The sequence below is a fragment of the Synchiropus splendidus genome, chromosome 8 (genome assembly GCF_027744825.2).
Source record: "Synchiropus splendidus isolate RoL2022-P1 chromosome 8, RoL_Sspl_1.0, whole genome shotgun sequence".
Taxonomy (NCBI): Eukaryota; Metazoa; Chordata; class Actinopteri; order Syngnathiformes; family Callionymidae; genus Synchiropus; species Synchiropus splendidus.
Window position 1 is genome coordinate 22,711,356 of NC_071341.1, and position 22,310 is coordinate 22,733,665.

The 22,310-nt window shown below is 43.2% G+C and overlaps 1 protein-coding gene across 3 annotated transcripts in view; it reads left to right on the forward strand.

The window, feature by feature from the left end:
* zgc:172282 (leucine-rich repeat and fibronectin type III domain-containing protein 1-like protein) overlaps positions 1 to 22,310 on the forward strand; it is a 126,358-nt gene that overhangs the window by 37,380 nt on the left and 66,668 nt on the right. For all 3 annotated transcript variants that reach the window (XM_053873884.1, XM_053873885.1, XM_053873886.1), the window contains exon 2: positions 15,602 to 15,702. The gene's annotated coding sequence lies outside the window, so the exon portion shown is untranslated. The remainder of the gene's footprint in view (positions 1 to 15,601; positions 15,703 to 22,310) is intronic.

Here is a 22,310-nt window from a genome sequence, read left to right on the forward strand (position 1 = left end):
CAGCTTGCTGCACCACAGGCTTGCTGGCATCCAGTCAACACAGGCGAGCGCCGACACACTCCATTTTATATTCTGAGGTGGCCCGTGCTGCCGAGCGCCACCAGTTGCCACAACAATTCAAACGTCTAAATTATTTCCCGCAATATAGTCGGAGAACAAAAGGCGAGAGGTGAGGTGCCACTTTTCTAAGTTGACGTTTTTGCTTTGGGCAGGATTTTTCAATGCCGTCGACGGACTAATTCTGTCAGCATATTCAAGACCAACATTGAGTTCTGTTGTCGGCGTTCGTGTCTGGATAATGCGGCTCTTCAAACTGACATCACGCCTCCACTCGCTTTCTGTCTGCTCACGTTTAATGAAGTGATCACAACTGTCTGGTGTCTGTTTAATGGTGCGGTTCAGTAGTTCAGTCATTTCCAACCACTGACCACTTCACAGACAATGACTCCCACTTGAAAAAGTACTAGTCACGAGTGGTCTGTTGGCCACTGCTTTGAGAGGTGACTCTTCACTCATATTTCAAATTATTAATAGGTTCAAAAACTGACATTCTGTAATGATGTTAACCATTGTTTTTGTTTTTTTTAATGAATACATCCATATATTTTGTATTTATTTTTAATGTTTTAGTCAATACACATTACACAATGATAGTTCATCAAATAAAGACGCAGAAAATTTGAATAAAAATCAGGAAATGTTTATTATGGAACTGATGATACAATCTGCATCAACAGATCTTATGAAGTTATTGTCTCTAAAAGAACTGATGGGCAGTAACTGTAGGTGAAATGGATCACTATTGTTTCTTATTTTTGACTAAATCTTTGCATCCAACTGTGACAAGATAAGAAACATAGCATATTTAAGGACCAATTCACAATTGGGATTAGCGTCTTATGTTTGCTTTCATGTGCCATTCATTCTCCTCCTGGTTTCCTATGACACGGTTTTATTTGCTTATTCATAACAAGTTGATGAAACCGGCCATTTCACACTCAAAACAACTGCAGGCATTGAACATAGGATATGCTCAATTCACTGTGAGTTCTGTTGGAAATACACCTCCCGTGTACCTCCACGCGTCCGTTTACTCGGGAGAATGACTACCAAGAATCCAAGACATCGATTCCCTGACAGACGAGTCTAATACAAAAGCAGAATTCTGGGTCAGCGGCTATGCCTGACTTAGCCTTAGCAGAAGTCCGACAGAGCGACAAAACACTATCTGAGGTCTTGACCCTTTATAGACAAAAGTTTCTCCACGTGGGCTTTGTCCTCGTCCGATTGGTCCTCCGCTGTTGACGCCAGTCCTGGTCGCTGGCTCCCTCGTAACCATGGCAACGACCACAAGGCATGCGCCCCCGTTCCGGACCCCGGTGGGTCGTATCAGGATCAGCTCTGGAGAAGATGGTCAGCTTCCTCCGTCTGACCTTGGACCCTCCAATGAGTTCCAATGTTTGTTCCTCCAGTGTGGTTCACTGCCGTCTTTGGACTCCACCTGTAACGTCAAATTCTCACACACACTCAGCCACACTCCCGCATCCAGCATTCCTGCGTCTGTAAATAACTTCTTTATCATAGCACAAACAATGAATAATATTCACACTGCATTGTAAATGCAGAATTCCCATTAGTTCCAATAAAATGTTACTGTTTTCAGGGTGTCAGAAGATATGCATATTGACGTGCACGAGGTATTCCTCATAAAAGATGTGTCTTTAATACATGCCGTGACCAAAGTACATGAATGAATGCAAGCATCGCTGAGGCCACCTCAAGGATATTTCAGACGTACTTCGCCATATGCATTTGAAGACGGAGAGAATGTATAGTTTTGAGTACCCAGAGTCCGGAGTGACAATTTCCAAGCAGAGAGGGTGTGAAATGAATGAGATGGAGGCAGAGAAATAAATCAGTGAATGAGGAATTCCATCATTGTCAGGTGTCAGTGCTTGTTTAACTCAAGAGACCAAGAACAGAAATGCCTTCCAGATCCATTTATTGCCTGCTAAATGTTACTGTATGGATCAGCAGACTGCTGCACAACCCTCCCATCCTCATGCTGAGCTTCTACACAATGTCACAAATGTGACAAAAAAGGTTGAGAACTAGAGATAGAACATTCTTGAATGGCTTTTTGGTCGGAGTGATGCAACATTCAAGTGGTGTTCTTGTTCGCAGGTTGGCAAACAATCTCATTTACACCCCGAAAGCAATGTCACAGCAACAACACATTCATTACCAGCTCTACCTGTAAATCTTATGAAAATCCATCCACTGCCCTAATAGGTGGATGACTGACAGACAGACGGACAAAACCATGACCCTGCGGTGCACTAATGAGGCATTGGCTGGTAAAAAAAAAAAAAAAAAAAGATAGAAAAATAACAATCCAAATGCAGTTTTTATTGTTTATTATGTTACCTGCGTATTTTATTATTATTATTCAATGTTTGTTTATTTATTTACTTTTATTTTGTTTGACTTGGCAGCTCACAAACAATATAAAGAATTTAAGAAAGAAACATGAAGACTAGCACTGCACTAGATGCAGCCGCTCTCTTTTAAGTGAACAACTTCACTGACATGGAGGAGACTAAGTCACTATACTGTATGTAAGTACGACATTCCGCATCCGACTGCCCCTTAAAATGGAGACCATTGGAAGGATCGTCTTCACCTCTATAAAGAGTCAAAGCAAGAGATGCAAACTAACAGAGTGTAAACATTTATCTCTCATAAACTGCAAAATAATGAGGCCCAGAAGGAGGATAATAAAAGGGATGGGCTTGAGCAAAGTCTCATACGTCACTGTCAGCAGGAAGCTCCACTTCTGTGATGATTGTGTCCAGCTCTGTGTGTGTGTGTGTGTGTGTTTTAAGGGTTGATTGGGTCGTATTGGAAGTTTAGATCAGCCAGGCTTCTCATTACAGCGGCTCACACACGTACAGCGGTGCGGGTGGGAAATAAATAAGCGAGCGCTGGTCGGCGGTGGAGAAGCAATGAGAAGCAGGTGTGAGGCAGGCGAGGATGAAGTGGGGAGAAGCAGACGAACAGAGAGGAGGAGCGGTGGCTGAGATGCTCTGCAAACGGCCAGTTAATGTGTTACGTTATATTGATCAGTCATGATGAGGATGGAATTCAATTCGTGTTAAATATTTGGGAAATAATAAGCATGAAGCCGTGAGCGAAAACCAGCAGGGTGAAGAGAGAGATGTGGGCAAAGGCAGTCTCAGTGCCGCGCAGGCCAGACACGTCAAGGTCAAACTATTGTGGACTGAAAAAAAAAAGCACAGTCAACACCAGCTGTGTAGAGAAACAAGCCCAGCTGCTGGCCACCCTCAACCACAGCGAAGGCGCAGAGCACTTCTGATCACCGTCACGTCTGTCTTTGGCATGAATCTCGGGTGGAAAATGGTGAGGTGTATAATAATGGTAGGTGGCGTCGGGTGGTTTGGAAGACGTGCAGCATGTGGCAGGAAGAATGTTCTGGGCTCAGGTGGACACGGCTGACTTGCTGTGGCTGCCTCTGATGGGAAATGTCCAAAGGCAAAGCAGTTAGCCGGCAGCCCCCGGCACCACTGTCGGACCGGCCAAGGAAAATGGAGTGAATGCAAACCAACCTGAGCACTTCTGTGCCAAACCGGTGCCGCAAGAATGGGATGGATGTGCTGCACTTTGTCGCCCACCGTGGTGGTGCTGGTCAAGTTGGAAGTAAGAGGATCATTCATTCATTCTGGGAAGTTGGCTGTAGCCAGTAAATGACTCTTTGTTGACTAGCATCAATGTGCCAGCGGGGCTCGCAGGCACCATGCGTGCGGATGCTCTCCAAGAGGACACCAAGACAAAAACAAAAAAAAAAGAAATTGTCACTAGTACAAAAAAATGAGAAGTTGCAAGACACAAAAAGTAAACTCAAATATGCCAGTTGTGTGAGCCACTGCTTTGCATGGCATTTAACCGGCACAAACTGGTGCCACGTTTGGTGTCAGTTGTCCGTGACGTGCGCAAACTCAAAAATCTGTTCCATTGAAACTCTTTAGGTTCATGAAACCTTTCCGAAGAGGTTAGCAATTTGCTAAATGCACATAGCTCCAATGATGCACTCGCTGATCGGGAACTTGGAGAAAGCTATATTTGAAGTCAAGGTCCAACATTGTTTGTTGACTTTTGATTTTGTGTGAAGGTACTGGTCAGTTTGCTGAAAAATAAAAGGAATGACTAAAAAAAAAAAAAAACAAAGAAAGAAATCAGAATCAGAAAACTTTATTATACCCAAGGGAAATTGTGTTCCTATCACAATAAATTAAAAATAAATAATATTATAAAGTGCAAAAACAAGTGATACAAAAGAGCTTAGAAAACAATGTGCAGGAAAATGCAGTTCAAGAACAGAAAAACCTGCCAAAGAACCCTTCGTTGTCATTTTTTCAGGGATGAATTTTTATTTTTAGTTTTTATTGCCACAGGAAGAAAGGAGCTCCTGTGGCACTCAGTCTTTGAGATGGGTCGTGTCAGCCTATTGGCCCATGTGCTAGTCTCTAATGCTTGCTATTGAAAAGAGTAAATGATCATTAAATTGATCATTGGGATTGAACACGAGACACTTCACTACAGAAGCGTATGACTTATGTCCATTCACTTCCAGGTAATGTTGGCGCTGTTTCATACCGTTGTCCAACATTTTGAAACACGTGTCCACGTTTCCATCCTGACCAGCACAGAACACACTTATCTGCGTGTGATTACCGTCGCTGCTACAACCTTGGTTTGCGTGAGCGAGAAGTTCATGCTCCACGAGCCCAGACCGATGATTCTACCAAGACAATTAGACAGTCGGAGCCTCCTGCAGCAGTTTGTCTCTCAGCACAATCCACTTGAGAACAATCTGAAAACAAATACCTGGGAGTTTGACCAACGTCCTGCAGGCTGCTGACTGTAAGGCGAGTCACAAGTCATTGCCATGGGGCGTCATCTTGTGATGAATTCACGCTTCATCCCTGTTATTCCTTCACTGTAGCAATGATATGACAGTGTGAGTGTGAGGGTGGGATGGTCCCGACACGCCACACCTGCGTTCCTCCGTTTCCCAGGGTTTCTTTCCTGCCCGCTGCTCTGTCAGCGTGAGCCGCACTCTCATGATCGGAAAGTGCCGGAAGCCAGAGTAGAAATAAATAGCATTCTTGTAATGTCATACATTTCGTAATGAAAGTCCTTTCATTCACCATGACGCAGCTCTCACCTCACAACTTACCAGGCTTTGAAGACATCAGAAAGAAGCAGGAAGGCATTTTTGGGAAAAAAAGCTCTTGAGGACTTTCTTCCATATTTGAAGGATTAAATACGATTTTATGAGCCAGCTGCGAAGTATTTAACCACATTTATTTCCACAGTTAATTGGCGTAATTTGCTGCTGGACAAAACCAGAAACGCCTCACTGAGAGACTTTATATCACAGTTGAATGACATGTTCTGGGGGTTGTTCACTCACGCAGCCTACAGCATGTCGGGCTGCCATGGTGTTTCTGGGCGGCTCAGCTGCTCCCGTCTTGTCAGATGGGTCTGAGCATGAGGGTGCTTTAAGTGTTCTGCGGATGTTTGGTGTTTTTGGTGGGCAATGAGAGTGTGCCTCACACAGGAGCCGACCGCCACAGTTCTTGGGGGTGAAGCCGATGTGAAATGGAACATTAATAATGGATCGTAACTCAAGATTCAGAGAGTGCAGACAGAACCTTCCAAGACATTCCGCCCTGCTTTCATTAGCTGGAGAAAATGCTGACTTTTGGGAAGAAGCCGGCTGCAGGTCACTTGGCTGTTATGTGCATGAACGGAGCTGGACTGCATGTGAAGACGAGTGAGTGAAAGAATGATGCGTTTCTGCCGACATCCTTTTTCGGTGAAGTATTATTTGAATAGAGAAGCGTGATGTCCATCCAGTTCAGCCTCCGATCCTTTTCAACATGCATTCATCATCCCCTTCATTTAGTTTTTCCAGGAGCGAAATTCCCCTCCAGACAAGTTTGGTTTTTCCTGCACAGCCAAACACAATGGATGAGTTTTCAGGCTGATGGAGATAATAAAACTGAACTCATTGAAATTAAACAAGCATTTTTCACAAGTCTCTGTGAGGCTCATCCAGAACTTCTGTGTTTTACGGCCGGCCACCTGTGTGTGAACCCCTGGGAGTCATGTTTTCATGTGAGCTCTGCAAAGTTGGTGTCAGAACTAGTTTCAAAGAGTGAGGCGCACGCGCTCGTATCCACCCATGAAGTGATATTTCCCCACCCGAAATTATAATTTTATCGATATGATTCCATACCTTACCAGTGTTTGAAGAGCTCAATCCGATGGAGCTCAGTGACGCGACACACAGAGTGCGAAGAGGATTTGTTGTGCACCTCACATACACAGAGGCTCTGTTCACTTGGAAGAGAATCATTTCAAAATGCATCGGATCCTTTACTGCATCAGTTTCATTGAGCAACTTACACAGATGTGATCGTCCCATTGAATGGCTGGTTTTTAGAGCACGTATCACCCAGTCACATAGACCAGCAGGCTCCTCCTGCGCCTACTGGTTGGCAAGAAAGGCTGTTGTGACTCATGAGCGCCACCTAGTTGGTTCCAAATGCTAGAACCTGGGGGGTTCTTAACCTTTCCCCGGGGTCCATTCACTAAACAAGTTTATTGACCCGCTGTTGACCCATGTTAGAGAAGCACCAGCAAATCGTACACATATTTAAGGTCTCACTGAAAGATAAGATTGTGTCGTCCTGGCATTTATTCCACTGAATCGGAAGATCTGAGGAATAAATCATGGACGCATCCATGTGCTAATGGTATCATATGTTATGCTTAAGTACATTTATCCTCCTTCGTAATCTCTAAATCCCTGGCACAGCTGTGTGTGTGTGTGAGCGCAGATGTGTGTCGAGAGCATGTGGGCCGATGACCTACTGAGTGAAGGAAGCAGATTTTTCTGTGGGGAAAAGCCGAGCATTTTCTGCTCCTGTTATGCGTTACGATGCTTTGCAGTGAACGTGATTCATAATTGCGGTGTAATGGCACCTTATTGAAGTTTGAAAGCCTGTTGCGTGGAGCCCCTGCTCTCAAGTTAATTGGACAAAATAGAAGTCACCTGGGAGCCAAAACCCTTGTTACACCAACACGCCATTTTTGCGCATCATAAACATGAATAACTCAGCAGGAACTGATTTGTTTATACGTCTTACCACGTTTTAATACGCTACTCTACATATCTAGTTATAAAAAATGTCTGCTTTATTGATTTTAATTTAGTGTATTTGTTTTTATAATGATTTATTTTTATTCATTTGTTGATATATATATATATATATTTGTTTATTTTTTTGCTCATTATTGCATGTTCCAAAGCAGTTTCCAAGTAGGTGGGATCCTCACTGACCAAATCTTTTAGATGCTTATTCACACTTCATGGATTATCAGTATATTACATAATTGTAAACAATGATTAATATAACTTCAAAATGAGATAAACAAATTTAGTCATCAGCTTCCTGACTTCATGTTAAGCTTAATTATTGCTTATTTACCAGGTTTTCAGGAGTTAAAATCATCAGACTAAAGGTAACACTTTTTACATGGAGGCAGGTCTTTATCAAGAGTTGAATGGAATGTTTGCACAGTATGTATGCAAGAGATAAAATATCGCCCAAGAATGTCAATATTTATCAGTCAGTTTTTTCAAAACTAGACCGATATTGGGTAAAGAAATGTGAGGGTTTAATAGATAGAATAGAATAGAATAGAATAGTGTGCACATTTGTTCATTTTGTAAATATTTATTTTATACCTAGAGCTTTTATTTAGTGGAGGTTATATTTATCTTTTTATGCTGCTCTTTTGCACTGACACTGCTGGTGGCTTAGTCTCATTGTACATGTGTATAATGACAATAAAGGCATTCTATTCTATTCCATATTCTATTATGATGGACATTTACATGATTGATCAACACCATCGTAAAACATTCCCTGGCACTGCTCCTAATCACAGGGAATCTGATGGAGGTTTTCAACCTCAGGATACTGTTGAAAGTTCTGCTGCATCTGCACCTGAACAAAGAGGCAGACGCCGTCTCTGACCTCGGTAGTGACTGGACATGAAACTCAGCTGGTTATGGTCTCTATAGTTGCTATTTTTCAAACTTCTGTACAGTGTTATCTTCATCCAGTCGGGGAGTTTGTGTTCAAAACTCCATTTGTTTCAGTTATTAAAAAACAAACAAGCAAAAAAGAAACAATAGACAACTGTGCACACACACTCACGCAGGTCTGTTGCTCGAATACCTCCAGTGTGAGTGCAGCACTTAAACGTCTGGCAGTGAGCGGCCGCGTTTGGAGGTAATCACAGAAACGTTTAACCTTATGAAATGCTTTTCCACGTAGATTTAGCCGCCCCACCACCAGCCTGGCAATTTCCACTTCATATGTTTTATTAATGTCTTTTGTTTTTCCTCTCCTTCCACTGGGCACAAACCCTCGTTCCCGCTCTCTGATGTTAATCTGCTTGAAAAGCTGACAACACCAAATCATTTCAACTTGAATGAGTGTTTTGCTTTCCTGCATCCATTATCCAGTAATGCATAATTGTAAAGTCACTTCTCATCTTTACATCATTTTATGCTTTTGTGGGTTCGCAGCGCGGCAGACTTGGCTTCGCTCTCCTCTCCGTACCTGGACACTTTTGTCTTTTACCTTGTGATCGGAAAGATATAAAATCTAAATTGAATCAAAAAAAAAAAATCCCACAAAGGCGCTTCTGTCTTCACTCCCACTCCATTTTTCCACTGAATTTATACATGTAAATATGGAAACCAGCAGCTTACTGTTAATGCAACTAGACATCTGCATTTTGCAGTTATTAGGGGGTTGTTTTAGGACCATTTATGACCACAGTAATAACATTTTTAACTTTTTAACAGACAGAGATTGAGTTCCGGTTGTAATTTATATATATAAAAAAATAAATAATAGTAAATAACAAATAATAAATAAATGGAAAAAACAGTGATACTATTATATGTTTTAGTTTACTAAAACATACATGCCTCCTTAACTAAAACATAAATATTGTATGTTTTTGTTTACTATAATACTAATTCAGGCACAAGATGGTGGGCCTTAACATGGCAGCTCACACTCCTCTGGCGTGGGACGCTGCTTGGGAAATGGGATGAGGTTAACCGGAGTAAACATGATGGATGATGCATACCAGGGACTCAAGTGTGTGCAGAAACAGATTGCATGTTTTTGCACATTACGGAATCTCTTTTGTGCTGGTGTGTCTGCTACCCAGTAGAGTTAGGCTGAAAAACACTTCAGAGGAATTCATCTATCCTCCGGAGGGGAATGTGATTTTCACCGTGCTGTGGTGTCGCACACATATTCTGAATATGCCGCAGCAGTTCAGTCCAGCTCAGCGGTGATGGCAGCGGAAAGGAAGTGTGAAGTCTTATGTGACAATGTTCATATCACCTTTCTGTCTGTTTGAAAATGTTGATGTACAAAAATGAAAACTATTATTGAGCCATAGAAATGTGTGGGTTCCCATTCTTTTTATGTCTAAGCACTTAGATGTTTGAGTGTGAGCCCAATATGTGTTACTGAGCTCCTGTGGAGTCAAACATGGAAATGGCCTTGTGAGGACCTGTACATAGCTGCACCCACGTGTCTGTGGAGCCCAGTGAGACGAGGACACAGAATTGCCATTTAACAAACAAGGAACGTGAACCAAGTCAAGGATCTGAAGTCGGAAGCAAAACAGGAGAGTCAAGAACATGTAACACGGTGCTCGGCGCTCGCTCGACGACAATGACACACACAAAACACACTGAGCTATTCTGTAAAAACAGAACACAAGAGAACGTGGGGGTCAGAACTCTCGCACAACACACAATAAAGAGTCAGAGCAAACAAGCAACACAGGAAGGCATGACAAAATAAACACCACAATAAAAGCAGAACTTGATTAATAAGGACATGGGACATTCAAAACCATAAACCGCCCCAATTCCGCTCTTATTGTGCTTTCAATAACTAGCTGTCCAATTGAAATAAATAACTGTCTCGGTGAAAATAGCATCCTCCAACACTTGGGTTTTAAAAGCTCGTCCTCAGCTGCACCCACTATGCGACTGTGTTTAAGCTCTGTGTGGTTCTAGAGACCACGGTCACACAACGCAGACATAGTGAAGAGGAACCTGACCTGCAGCCATAGTTGTCAGTGGCTGAATTGTAGTTTAACTTTAGCAGTTGTGATGGTGCAAAGTTCAAATCTGTCATGGAGTTAGCTGACAATTCTGAACCAGTGTCTGAATCTATGAAGACAGGGACTGAATCAGATCTTCAGTGAGTACTACCTCTGTGGAAGGGGTTTGGATGGGGTTTCCTCTGGGGAGTCATAGTTAAAAATAATATACGCAAGGCTCATAGTTCCATCGGTGTAAGCCGGTGACAAGCCTGTAAGTTCGAAAAAATCTCAGCACGTATTTACCCACTTTGGGCTGGTGAGGCTTCATGAAACAGTGTCCTCATTTTCAGAGCCCACTAGATGGCGCTCCTCTAAAGTCTTTGAAATTGAGAAACAATTTCACTGAAACTGATCATTTTTGGACCGAAAGCACCACCTACTGAGCTCTGAAAATAACACTGTTTCGTGAAGCCTCATGACCCCTCACTGGTCTCTGATACTACTGGCTGCAGCCTGTGGTTAAACTCTGAGACCTTAGAGAGAAAGACTCATTGATTTGCTGATTGGTTGCAGGTGTGAGCCACGACCCAATCTCACTCAGGGAGACGGAGGCGAGACACAGACAAAATAAAACCAATGTAAAAGTTGATCATGACAGCTTTCAGTCAGGTTATCCAAATCTGAGTGGAACAAATAACATGCATTACTGACTAGAATTTGAAGTTGAACCTATTCTGAAACAGAACATTGAAATGCCTGTCGAATGGACCTGCTACTTGTAAAGGCGAGTCAGTGGAGGAAATCATTCTGTAGCTGCTCTTGAGTTGAGAACAAGTACTTGATGATGATCAATGCTGGGTCTTGTGAGAGCGTTTGATTGCAGTAAAGCTCAGCAGAAGCCAGTGCCAGTTGGTTCCGAGCATATTGAGCAGCTCGGTCGAGCCGTAGAACGGGATGTTGCATCTCATTATTTGAAATGGTTCCTGCACCTTCCTACTTCGATCGACATAATTACTTCACGCTGGTCCCACCGACATCTTGAGCGGCTCGAGTGCTTGTTGCTACGAGTCGGTCAGATGACGGTGAGATAAAGCGGGAGGCTCCGCGGCTGTGTGTTCGCGCCATGATGGCTCCAGTGTGAAGTGGAGCTGATGGGTTTATAATGAGGAAACAGAATGGTGGTGACCAGACGGAGCACTACGGTCCAGGGAAAGTGGTGGTGCGCTGAGACACAGATGTAAAGGACAAATACCGAGAAAGGAAAACCTTGAAATGAGCCTTTCACGGCAGCTCTGTAAACAATGGTTGAAAAATATGGTGATTTATGCAGAGACTCCTTTTTATGGCTTTATGGAAGCCCAAAGGTTCGAGAGTGTTGCTTCTTAAGTGTTGACAACGCCGTCGACGGCATGTGTTTCATTAAGCCACTGCAATTGTCAGCTGCCATGTGCAGGTCAAAATTCAACAATGTTGTGTCTTTCCTTGCCTTGAGCGCTTCAGGGCTGCTTTCATTTACCATCCATTCAGTCGTTTCCAGCCGCTTGTGGATTGAACTGACTACTCGCACACCGACGCTCAAATCTGGTGCGTAAAGTTTGAGTTTTTATCGCTCTGAAAATCTCCAAAATGTTGTTGTATATACAGTAAATATAGATTAGTGACGGGCTGGTGAGGCTTCATGAACCAGTCTCCTTATTTCCAGAGCTCAGTAGGTAGCGCTCTCAGTTTTACCGTGATTTCAAGTTTCATTGAAATAGTTGTTTAAACCCAAAGAGTTTAGAGCAGAGAGCCCCATATAGTGAGCTTTGAGAATGAGGACACTGTTTCACAAAGGTACACCAGCCCGTTGCTAATATGTATATAGATAGATAAATAAACAGAGATTTAGATACAGAGATATAGACACAGTGTCATGGCTGTCTGAGGTTTGACCCTGGTGCAATGTGTGCTGGACGACAGGTGGCACGGAGACGAGATTCAATTCTTGATTTAATGAGCAAAGACGAGGTTTTATATAGACAAACAGGAATGAGGAACGAAAGGCACTGGAAGCAAAAGAGAGGCAAATTATAATAAAGCCTAATAATACGGGGAGAAAACAAACGCACTCGGAAGTTACTCACGAGGCCCAGTTAACATCAAACGCTTGGTGGTGGAAAACACACACACCCATATGAGGAAAGAACTATATCAATGAGAAAACAAAAAGTGAAATACACACACGTGGAAATCTACCAGTGAAGGAGAGCAAAGTGACAAGAACAAGAACTTAGTAGGCGACTGAAAAAGAAATGAAGCGTGCGCAGAATTTGGAATATTCAAGGGAGTTTAGCGAGAGCAAGGAGTCTTAGAAGATTTTACCATTGCAACGCGAAGAAACCATCTGGCGACACAAGCTGGAATTTCAAGCTGGAGATTCAGATTAACAAATGAACGCGAGCTGTGTCGCTCGGAAAGCTGGAGAGAGAACAGGAACAGGAAACAAAGGAACAACGGGGAATCACAAAAATAAAAGCATGGAAACCGCAGACATGACTATAACAATAAATTCCAAGGAGAATGTGTAGAGACAGATAGACAGATCACCAATCTTGATCCCCAGTCCCTCCTGTCCTCTACATGTCCTCCATCCCAGCATCCATGAACCCTTCCACTCCTCTTACCTGCTACTGTTGCAGTCTATCTATATTTCAACAGGCGCTATCCTTGCATCATCAGATTTCAAAAACCATTTGCTGGACAGACGACAGCTTCAGTCTGGAGACGCTGCAGTAGCCGCCACACACACACACTCTGCTAATTGACATCCGCCATATGGGCGCATGGTTTTGTGCCACCTGAGGTGAGTGGAGAAGGTGACTGCACAAACATCTTAATGAGTTCTAATCGTGCACACCAGACCGATGAAAACGGAATTGAGCGACTAGCTTGAGCGATAATTAGAGAGTTGACTACGTCTGGACAACCCCCAGCATCTCCAGATATACGGCTCTGACCGCTGATATTCTCTCAGAATTGGAGTTCAGTGATATGTAAAACACATCTTCTCGCGTCCATGTCGACCAGTGTGGCTCACACACACACACACACACGCGACCGCGCTGCACACACTCATGTGGCCTAACAACAGTAATTTTAGCACATTTTCACAGCCATGTGGAGGGAACACAAGCTAAATATAGAGGACGAGCGAGATGAGACACTTTCAAGATCACTGATGGTTCAGATGAGGCAATAAGAGAGGTATTTTTCAAAGATTGCAGACGAAAGGGGTGTTTGATGAGCTCCTTAAATAGGCTCTGCAGCCATACGTTTCTATGGGGAAAAGTGTGCAAAGATCATTTGGAAACTGCATCTGAAAATGCACGTTTAAGTCAGTTACGTAGTGCATTGTTGTTTCACATCAGCGTTCCAGGTTCGAATCCAGCTGCTGGCATTTCTGTGCAGAGGCCTGTCTGTGTGCTTGCTTGCGTGGGTGTCGTCACCCTGCGCTCCCAAACCGGACAGAGGTTGCTCAAAATTGTCACTGGTTGTCAGTCGCCATTGGACGGACTGTCACTCTGCGCAGTGTGTTGCACCAGAGATCTGTTCAAAAACTATTTATACTCCAAAAAGTTGGGTGAGTTCAGAGCACTGGCTGGGGATAGTTGGACTGGTGAAGCTCCAAGAAGCTCCAGATCTGAGCAAATAAAAGATCACTGACAATATGGCGAGGAGCGTATGTGAGACCCGTTCGTATCCCGCCTGCTGATGGAAGCGGCGCTCGGAGTACACTGACATACATGAGACACACGGGAAGGGAATAGAAACAATAGGAGAGGATGAGGGGGGAGGATCAGGGAACATGTCACAGGGGGTCCCCTGCCTCTTATGCCCCATGGAGCTGGAATACATTCCACCCCGCCGCCATCCTGAATACTCACAGAAATTGAATCATGGATGACATTGTCGTTTAACTGCAACTGTATTATTCAATCTGGGGTTTATAAAACAGATTTGTGTGTGTGTATTGTGTGATAATGCACAAGTAAATAGGGATATATTGAATAAGGAGGTGTTGAAATATACCACACAAGTGCAATGGAAACACTATTGTGGGCGTCACGCATGTCAGGATTCTGTCGCTTATGCATGGCCTTAGACTGAGAGCCATGTAGATAGCTATAGATAAATAGATGGAATCCAAGCAGCACTGAGACACATCAAGTTTGCACGACAGCACATTCATAATTTGAATAAATGCTAGGTAAGTTCTTTCAAAACCTGTGACTAACTAAAACCCAAGCCTCTGATCAGAGTGAAGGGTGGAAGGGCTGTGTATTGCGATACATATCACGATACTGGTGATATATGTTGCAATATATTGGGGTATTGTAAGTTCAGAAATGTATTGTAATAAGAACCACCATCTTAAGGGAGAAGATCAGAAATGAAGGACAACATGTTTATTCTTACGACATGAAGTCCAGTTAGATTCTCAGTTATATTTTGCTCAGGGTAATGAATCGCTCCCTTTATCGACAAGATAACTCCACCGGGCAAAAAGAAAATGTTTGTGTTACATATGTCACAAGTGCAGCAGCATATCCAAGTATCTATAGATTGAATATTGATATAGCCGACTTAAAATACCCAAACCATATCAGACAGTCAAGTACGGTGACATTTGAGCCTAGCAATATTATCTTACTCCCCTCACTCACTATTCCTTACGGCAGAATGACATTTTAGGATGGAAGCAAAGGAAGCTCCACCTTTTCATTTCAGAGAATGCTGATGCATCAATAGATTATTAAAATCTTTATTTAAAACAACGTTTTCATGTCAGTGCAACATGTGTACATGACTATCCATGTTCAAATAGAGCCCTATTATTGCGAGGTATTTGCACACAGCTGTCACCGCATCTTTCACGTCTCTATTCACCTGTGTAAAGCATAATCCCGTCACTGTGCGGCGTGTTATGAGCGGATTACAAGGCAGAAGTGTGTGCAGGATCACCGTCACCGTTGTTGCTGTGGCCAAGTTGAACATGTGCAGCTCTTATCTTTCATGATCTTCATCCTGAACAGTTCAATGACGGAGCGTAGCGGCAGACAATCGTAATGATGGTGTCATAATATCAGTTCAGAAATTGGATTGTAACCATTACGTCTTTTCAGTGTGGTTGTGTTTTTTACACCAAATTTTCTTTGGGATTCATTAAATGTTGGTTTACGATGTTCGTAGATCTGATGGTATGTTTCTATCAAATGATTTTTCCATTTGTGCCGCAGCTCTGTCTCCACAAATCTTTTCCAGTTATTTTGCTCTCAAAAAGACCAAGTCCATCACATTTTAATGATGTTTCTTCTCTCTTCCTCAGATCCTAACCTCCGTCCTGGACATTCATCCTGTGCTATCTCAACATCCGCAGCCCTTATATTAAATGTGGAATCTTCAGAGATCACAGTGTACCTGAGAGAGGTAGGTAGTAACGTGAAATACGTGCTTGTCCAGCCTCAGGTCACCGATCAGCAAGGCCTATCAGTAGTGATGGGCTGGTGAGGCTTCATGAAACAGTGCCTTTATTTTCAGAGCTCAGAAGGTGACGCTTTCGGTCTTAAAATGATTTCAAGTTGCTGAAATCTAAGGATTTTAAGAGCAGAGAGCGCCATGTCGTGGGCTCTGAAATGACCAGCCCATCACTATTTATTTGCATATGACTGGGGAATGTGACCAGTACTACAGGTCCCGCTGTGGATACTCTTGTAAGTACTTGAACAGAAACACCATCAAATAATGGATTTTGAAAATGTCCTCGCTTCTTAAAGACCATACAGTGGATGTTACTTTAGGGGTTTCTGTATTGCACGGTTGTTTCCGTTCTCTGTTGAAGGTACAGTGATACAACTTTTTTGCATTTGAGGCGCGAACGATTCACGACAGTATATGATACTCTCTATCTGAGGTTGTTGCAGTCCACGGTCAGACGTGTTTTAAACATTTATGAGCTGCGTTTCGGAACAAAGGCCAAAGAAACAACAGATTTTAGCCGGGGGACTAAGATATTGGCTTGCAAAAAAGTCCAGGGAGAAATATAAGGTCAAGAACTGCGCAATGCGCGATGACCCAATGATTTGAAGGGAAAGTTCGGTGTGAAGGGAATGATGTGCGCGGCGGTTTCCTGCATTCTGAGGCAAAACCTGATCACATGCCTGTGGTGTGCCATCAATGTCTTGTTGCAAAGGAATTTATTTTAACTGTCAAGACGTGTTATAAAACGAGAGAGGAGGAGAGAGGCCTGGCCTTTTACAAAGTGTTGCTTCATGGATTGATCCTTCCGAGTGTTTACAGTGCTGCGAGCTGCGCTGTGATGTTTGTTGTTTGGACAAATCAGAGTCAGCACTTTTTGTTTTTAATGAAAAATAAATTAGTGTCGGACAGTTGTTTTCATCGGCGCAGCATGAAAGGCGGAGTGGATGCGCAGTAATAAGCCTTTTTTTAGAATCACAATGTAAACGCTTCTGTAAAGCTGCATTCATTCTCAATTAGCTCAGGGTTCTTTTGAAGGGTGTTTTGGCTGTTCAGGCTCTGAAGCAGGCGTCTGCCTCGTACCACCTTCTGACCCAAGGTCTTGTTCCAGAACACTTGCCTCCAGCTGTGACAACCCGCCAGCACAGGAAGTAGAGTCACAAAAAGTGCGGCCACTCCGCCACTGGCAGCCATCAGACACCTCCGCAGGTCAGCCCTCGCTGCCAAGTTGGTCTGAAGCTGAGCCTGTTGACCCGGTCCATTCGCTTCCTTCCTTCCTCCAGTCGCTTCCACTCACTCAGTTCTCTTTATCCCTGTGCCATGACCCCTCTGTGAGATAGGGTGCCTCTTTCCATCAAGTTCTTTTGGAGGCCTAGAACGTAATCCTTTCTTTTGCAATAAAACTACCGTAATTTCCAGATTATAAACCGCTACTTTTTTTTCTCACAGAGGCCTGCGGCTTATACAACAGCGCGGCTAATGCAGTATATGGATTTCTACAGGCTGAATTCAGATGATTTATTTACCCTTAAAGCGCTCAAAATGCAGCTCCGTCAAAAGAGTGGATCTCCTGGCGGTGTGGAATTGAGAAGCAGCCGCTGAGACCAGCAGTGGAGTCTGAACTTTGGGCAAGCGGACGAACAACCGCGCATTTTGAGGGCTTTAATGTTAGTAAAAGATCTGACACACTGTCTGTAGACAAACTGCGTTCGGCTCAAAACTCCGACGTGAACACAGGTGAGTCGGGTTTTGGCCGCTGACTTGGTCCCGGCTGGAGAGCTTGTCATTGCACAAAAACATATCACTATATCATGGCCTCTGGTTTCCAAAAACAAAAACTATATGTCCAAATAGTTTTTAGACCACTGCGGCTTATATATGAACAAGATCTGTTTTCCTTCTTAAATTTAGTAATATTTGGTTGCACTCTAGAGTCTGGAAATTGCTGTATTATTATTATTATTTTGAATTTTGAATAATAATAACATTAGAATGGTCTATTATTTTATTTGATTTCACTGTGCCTTCGTCATTATCCATAGCTTAAATAAATGTATCATTGACCCTGCTGTCCAAAAGCATGAACGACAAACATCTTAGATATATTTGATTTAATAAATTATAAGACAAAAAACAAGGGATATGCAAAAATACATCCAGACGAACAAAAGAAATCCAAACTACAAGGTGAAACAGAGAGAGAAAGAAGAACCAGGCAGGTACAGATCCAGATCTGCTCGTGCAGACCGTGTTAGATAAGTGGCGTTTTTCACCTGGTGGTTCGTCCTCAGGATCACGTGGACATTAGGTGTCAAGATTGACGTTGATGGGAGTAAATGACATCACTTAAGCAACCGCCACCGATCAAGCTTGATGCCGTTACGGCGTCATTTATTAGAAAAGGAAACTTACATCTCTGGATATTGCTTTTGCCACTTTGAGGGCAGCACTTGTCTCAGCATGTTGGAACCTGTCTGAGTGCATTATCTAGGTTTTTGATCACGAGCTGCACACACACAACAGCACATCTCAATATTTGATCATTTCCGGTGTTGTCCAGGCGAGTCGATGTTTCCATGTTAATAATGCAGCATAGTGGAGTGTTTACATGTTTACATTACATTACACCGTTTCAATTTTCAGCACAGATCTGTCATCTCTATATTTGTTCCTTTCGTTCTTCTCTGAACTCCTGTGCCATTTTTGGAACGAGGCAGCTCATAAACTGTTCTGGCAAGAAACGATGAGGGGAAATATGCAATACCTTTTTCATGAATCGTGATGTATGAATCAATTTATGGATTATGGTTAAACTGATTTAACTGTAAGAAGCTCTGCTGTTGGCAGAAAACCAATGGTGTAAACATTTACTTAATCCTGGTTATATTTAAAATGCAACCCAGTTGATCCACTAAATGTTTGTTAAACACATTTAAAACAATAATAATAATAACATGAACAGACATCTGTAGTTGTTCACATTCAGTTTTAAATTGTTTGTAAACAAATAAATAAATATAAAAAGCCAGGTTCCCCCAGAACACTGGAGATTGTCCTACAGATTTATAAAGCCTGACATGACGTCAGTGAGCGTTCAGGGTGAGTTGCACATATCGGCGTACGGAGCGGACACAAACAAGTCAGACTAATAAGAGGAAACACAAATGTGACTTCCAATTTCACTGTCCGGCATCGAACCCGCCGAGACTACGTCTAGTGCCGAGCGGTGTCCCATGAATCACAAGTAGACTGACAGCCGATGCCGCATCAGGACTGAATCCATTCTTTTCTCTTCGGGTCTCAGGCTGAGCACATAAGCCTGTTCAAATATATGAGGAAGCACCACTTTTATAAAGAGACACAAACATATTGAATTGTTTTATAAGAGGTGTGACTCCACTTCCTCATTGAAATAAATAAAGTTTAAGATGAGCTCTCGACACTTCTTTGGAAAAGAGGAAAGTCGACTTTGAGGCCTTGTTTCTGCTGATCCATTTGGTCATAACAAAATACCTTTTCATCCGTGAAAATACCTGAAAGGCGGGTGACCCTCTGAGCAAGGCTTCAGTACCTGGGATCTGTATCTTCTGAACAAAAAGAAGTCACGCCGGGACTCAAAAGTGGTCCAGAGCGACCATGTGACCTGAAGGTCAGGCATGAAGGTCTTTAAAGATGTTTGAAGAACAGATGGGTGATAAAAACACCTCCTGTCACCCAGTCCTGTTGAATAAATCACTCAGAACACAGAGTGGTTTACCTCCTGCGAGTAGTGATGGGCTGGTGAGGCTTGTTATTTTCAGAGCTCTGTAGGTGGCTCTTGCAGTTCAAAAATGATGATGAGTTTCAGTGAAATTCTTTCTCAAATCCCAAGACTCTACAGCAGACTCAGCGGACTCTGAAAGTGATTACACTGCTTCATGAAGCCTCATAAGTTGGTCACCAGTGATGGACTGATGAGGCTTCATGAACCAGTGTCTTATAGCTCAGTAGGTGGCGCTGTAGGTTTTAAATGACTTCAAGTTTCAATGAAACGGTTGTTTAAACCAAAATATTTTATGGAAGAGAGCGCCATCTGGTGGGCTCTGAAAATGAGGACGCTGCTTCATGAAGCCTCAGAATCCGGTCACTAGCACAGAGACAAATATAGAACGTCAAATTTATACTGAAGGTGTGGAGCTCAGAACCTCCTTTGGTGCTGTGTTACTGTCCAGATGTGACTCCCAACCTTTAGAGCGGAAGGAACGCACGTTGGAAATGCGGCTGTCGTGTGAGGCCAATGAATCCCAGTGAGGGTTGTCATGAAACCGAGGCTCTTAGATGAGAGTGAGGCCATGATCCAGCTGGGAGCATCAGGCGACAGAATTTACAGATGGCTGACAACGTATTTAACCTCATGGATCTAAACTGGTCACCGTGGTGACGCGAGTCCGAACACAGGCGCGGCGGGCCGTTCATTTGATGTCGTGGCAAAGGTGCCAAATGCGCTTCCCTCCCATAGACCTCATCAATAAAGAAGGAAAATGTAAATGGGCTTTTGAGGTGAGGAATCCCGACAGGCATGTAATTTCATGAGCTCCCTGTGAAAGCCACATTTGTTTTCCTTCATAGCACTGGAAACCACATTACCATATGAAGGCTATAAGATAATGTTATCGCGCAGCTCCCGCGGCTGCATTTACAGTGGTATGGATCAGTTCATAGTACACACAGAGCCCAGCTATAAATGTGGGCTTGTACTGGAGCGTGTGCGATCGGGCTCCCTCGAGCGACAGCTGCACATACAGCCCCCGAATGGAGGCCGCCTCGATGTGATGACTACAAAGTGGCACGCATGACTCTTGATCACCGATGCTGCTGCCCTCTGCCTTGCCTCGGTTCACTGGTCATGGTTCACTGATGACTCTGTCGCATTCATTTAAAACGTATCTTTCAACTCGAACAAGTGCTTTTTCTCAGAGAACCATGTGCTCGAGGAATCGAGCTCTAACTTAGATACAACAATGTGAAATCGACGACATTTGTCAAGAAACTATTCAATAGCTGTTTGTGTCCACAATGACTCGTGGAGGGAGTCAGAGACACGATCATCCTTCCATGTTCATTCTCCTCCATGTGTTGGACACTCTAGAGTCTCTCTTCAAAAACTGTTTTATGATGAAACCTGTTGGTGGAGTTTGTCTCCAACATCATGATTTGTTGATGTTTCAATAGAATAGTGAACTAAGCGTAGAGATGAGAAACTCAATGTTTCACGTCTCTGGTAGAAGCCGCTGGTGTCTGACAGGCTGCTCTGCCAGCTTTATTTAGGGGTTAAATGGAGCCGTCTGTCTGCTGTATCTCATGTCTCTGAACAGTTGACTTGAACTGTGGACCAGTCTGGACACATTTCCTAGGTGCTATTGAAGAAATATTAGAAATCATGTGAATAACTGATCATTTAGTCATATTCTATTCTCCAAATCATTATACAAAACTGTCAGACCCTTCTCTAGTGCTAAAAACAAGTTATTTTTCATAGGCATGACTGAAGATTTCACTAATACGGGGGCGTCAGAATTTGTTGATGGTCCCTAGCTGTTGTCTGATTGTAGCATTAGCGCTGCCTGTGAGAGTGTGTCTGCGATCAGCGGACCCTAATTGGGACGCGGAGGAGGATGCCACCGCCAATACCGACGCGTATGTCAAATATCCATCTACTTTCAGAGTCGACCAGTGTCATGATCAACTGTTTCCTCTATTAAAAGTTTAAAACTACGATTGTAAGCAAAGTCCACCAAACTCTCCACACGCCGGTGTCGGCTCTCAAACGCAGCGGAGCTGGAGAGCGCGGCGCCATCATGGTCTGGTGCAAGGTCTTTGATCATTTCAGGATCAGAGTCGTATCCAAAACACACAAGTTTGTGTGTAATTTTGTTCTTAGAGTGATGCTAACCAAGTTGTTGCTAAACTTCCGAACTCCTGTTTTCAATACCTCTATAAATGAAAGCAGAACTAGGACCCCTGGTGAACTGAAAATATCTTTCTAAATGCTTATTTATTCATCCGATATTATTTTCAAATTGAATTATTGTTATGTTTACAGGTTATTGGCTTCAAAGCTTCAGTGATGGAATGTCTCATATGTCTGGCTGGCAAGTGGATCGGAGGAGCAAAGGCCGGTGGTTTATAACAAGGCAATGGAGTAAAGAAAAGAAAAGAAAAGGCAGTGTATTTTCTTCATCTTCAAAAACGGATGATTTCCCAGTGGTCTTTTGCTTATTTGAGCAAGGCAGCGCTCTTAAAAAGCCTGATATCATCACAGAAATGACAGAGGTGAGTCGTTTTCTGCAGAAAACGGAGACAAATGTCTTCATTTGTGCTGACAGAAGGGAACGCATCAGAGGTGGCCTGCGTTGGGCGGAGATGTAATGAGAAAAATGTAAAGTTTGCAGAGCGCCGAGGTGAGGAGGGAGATCAGGATTAGATGTGTCTGTTCAATCTTTTGTTGGCCACTGAAGAAGGAACAAAGCGATCCAGAAGTGATTGTGGGAAGAGAGCAATGAGCAAGGAGGTGTGTATTT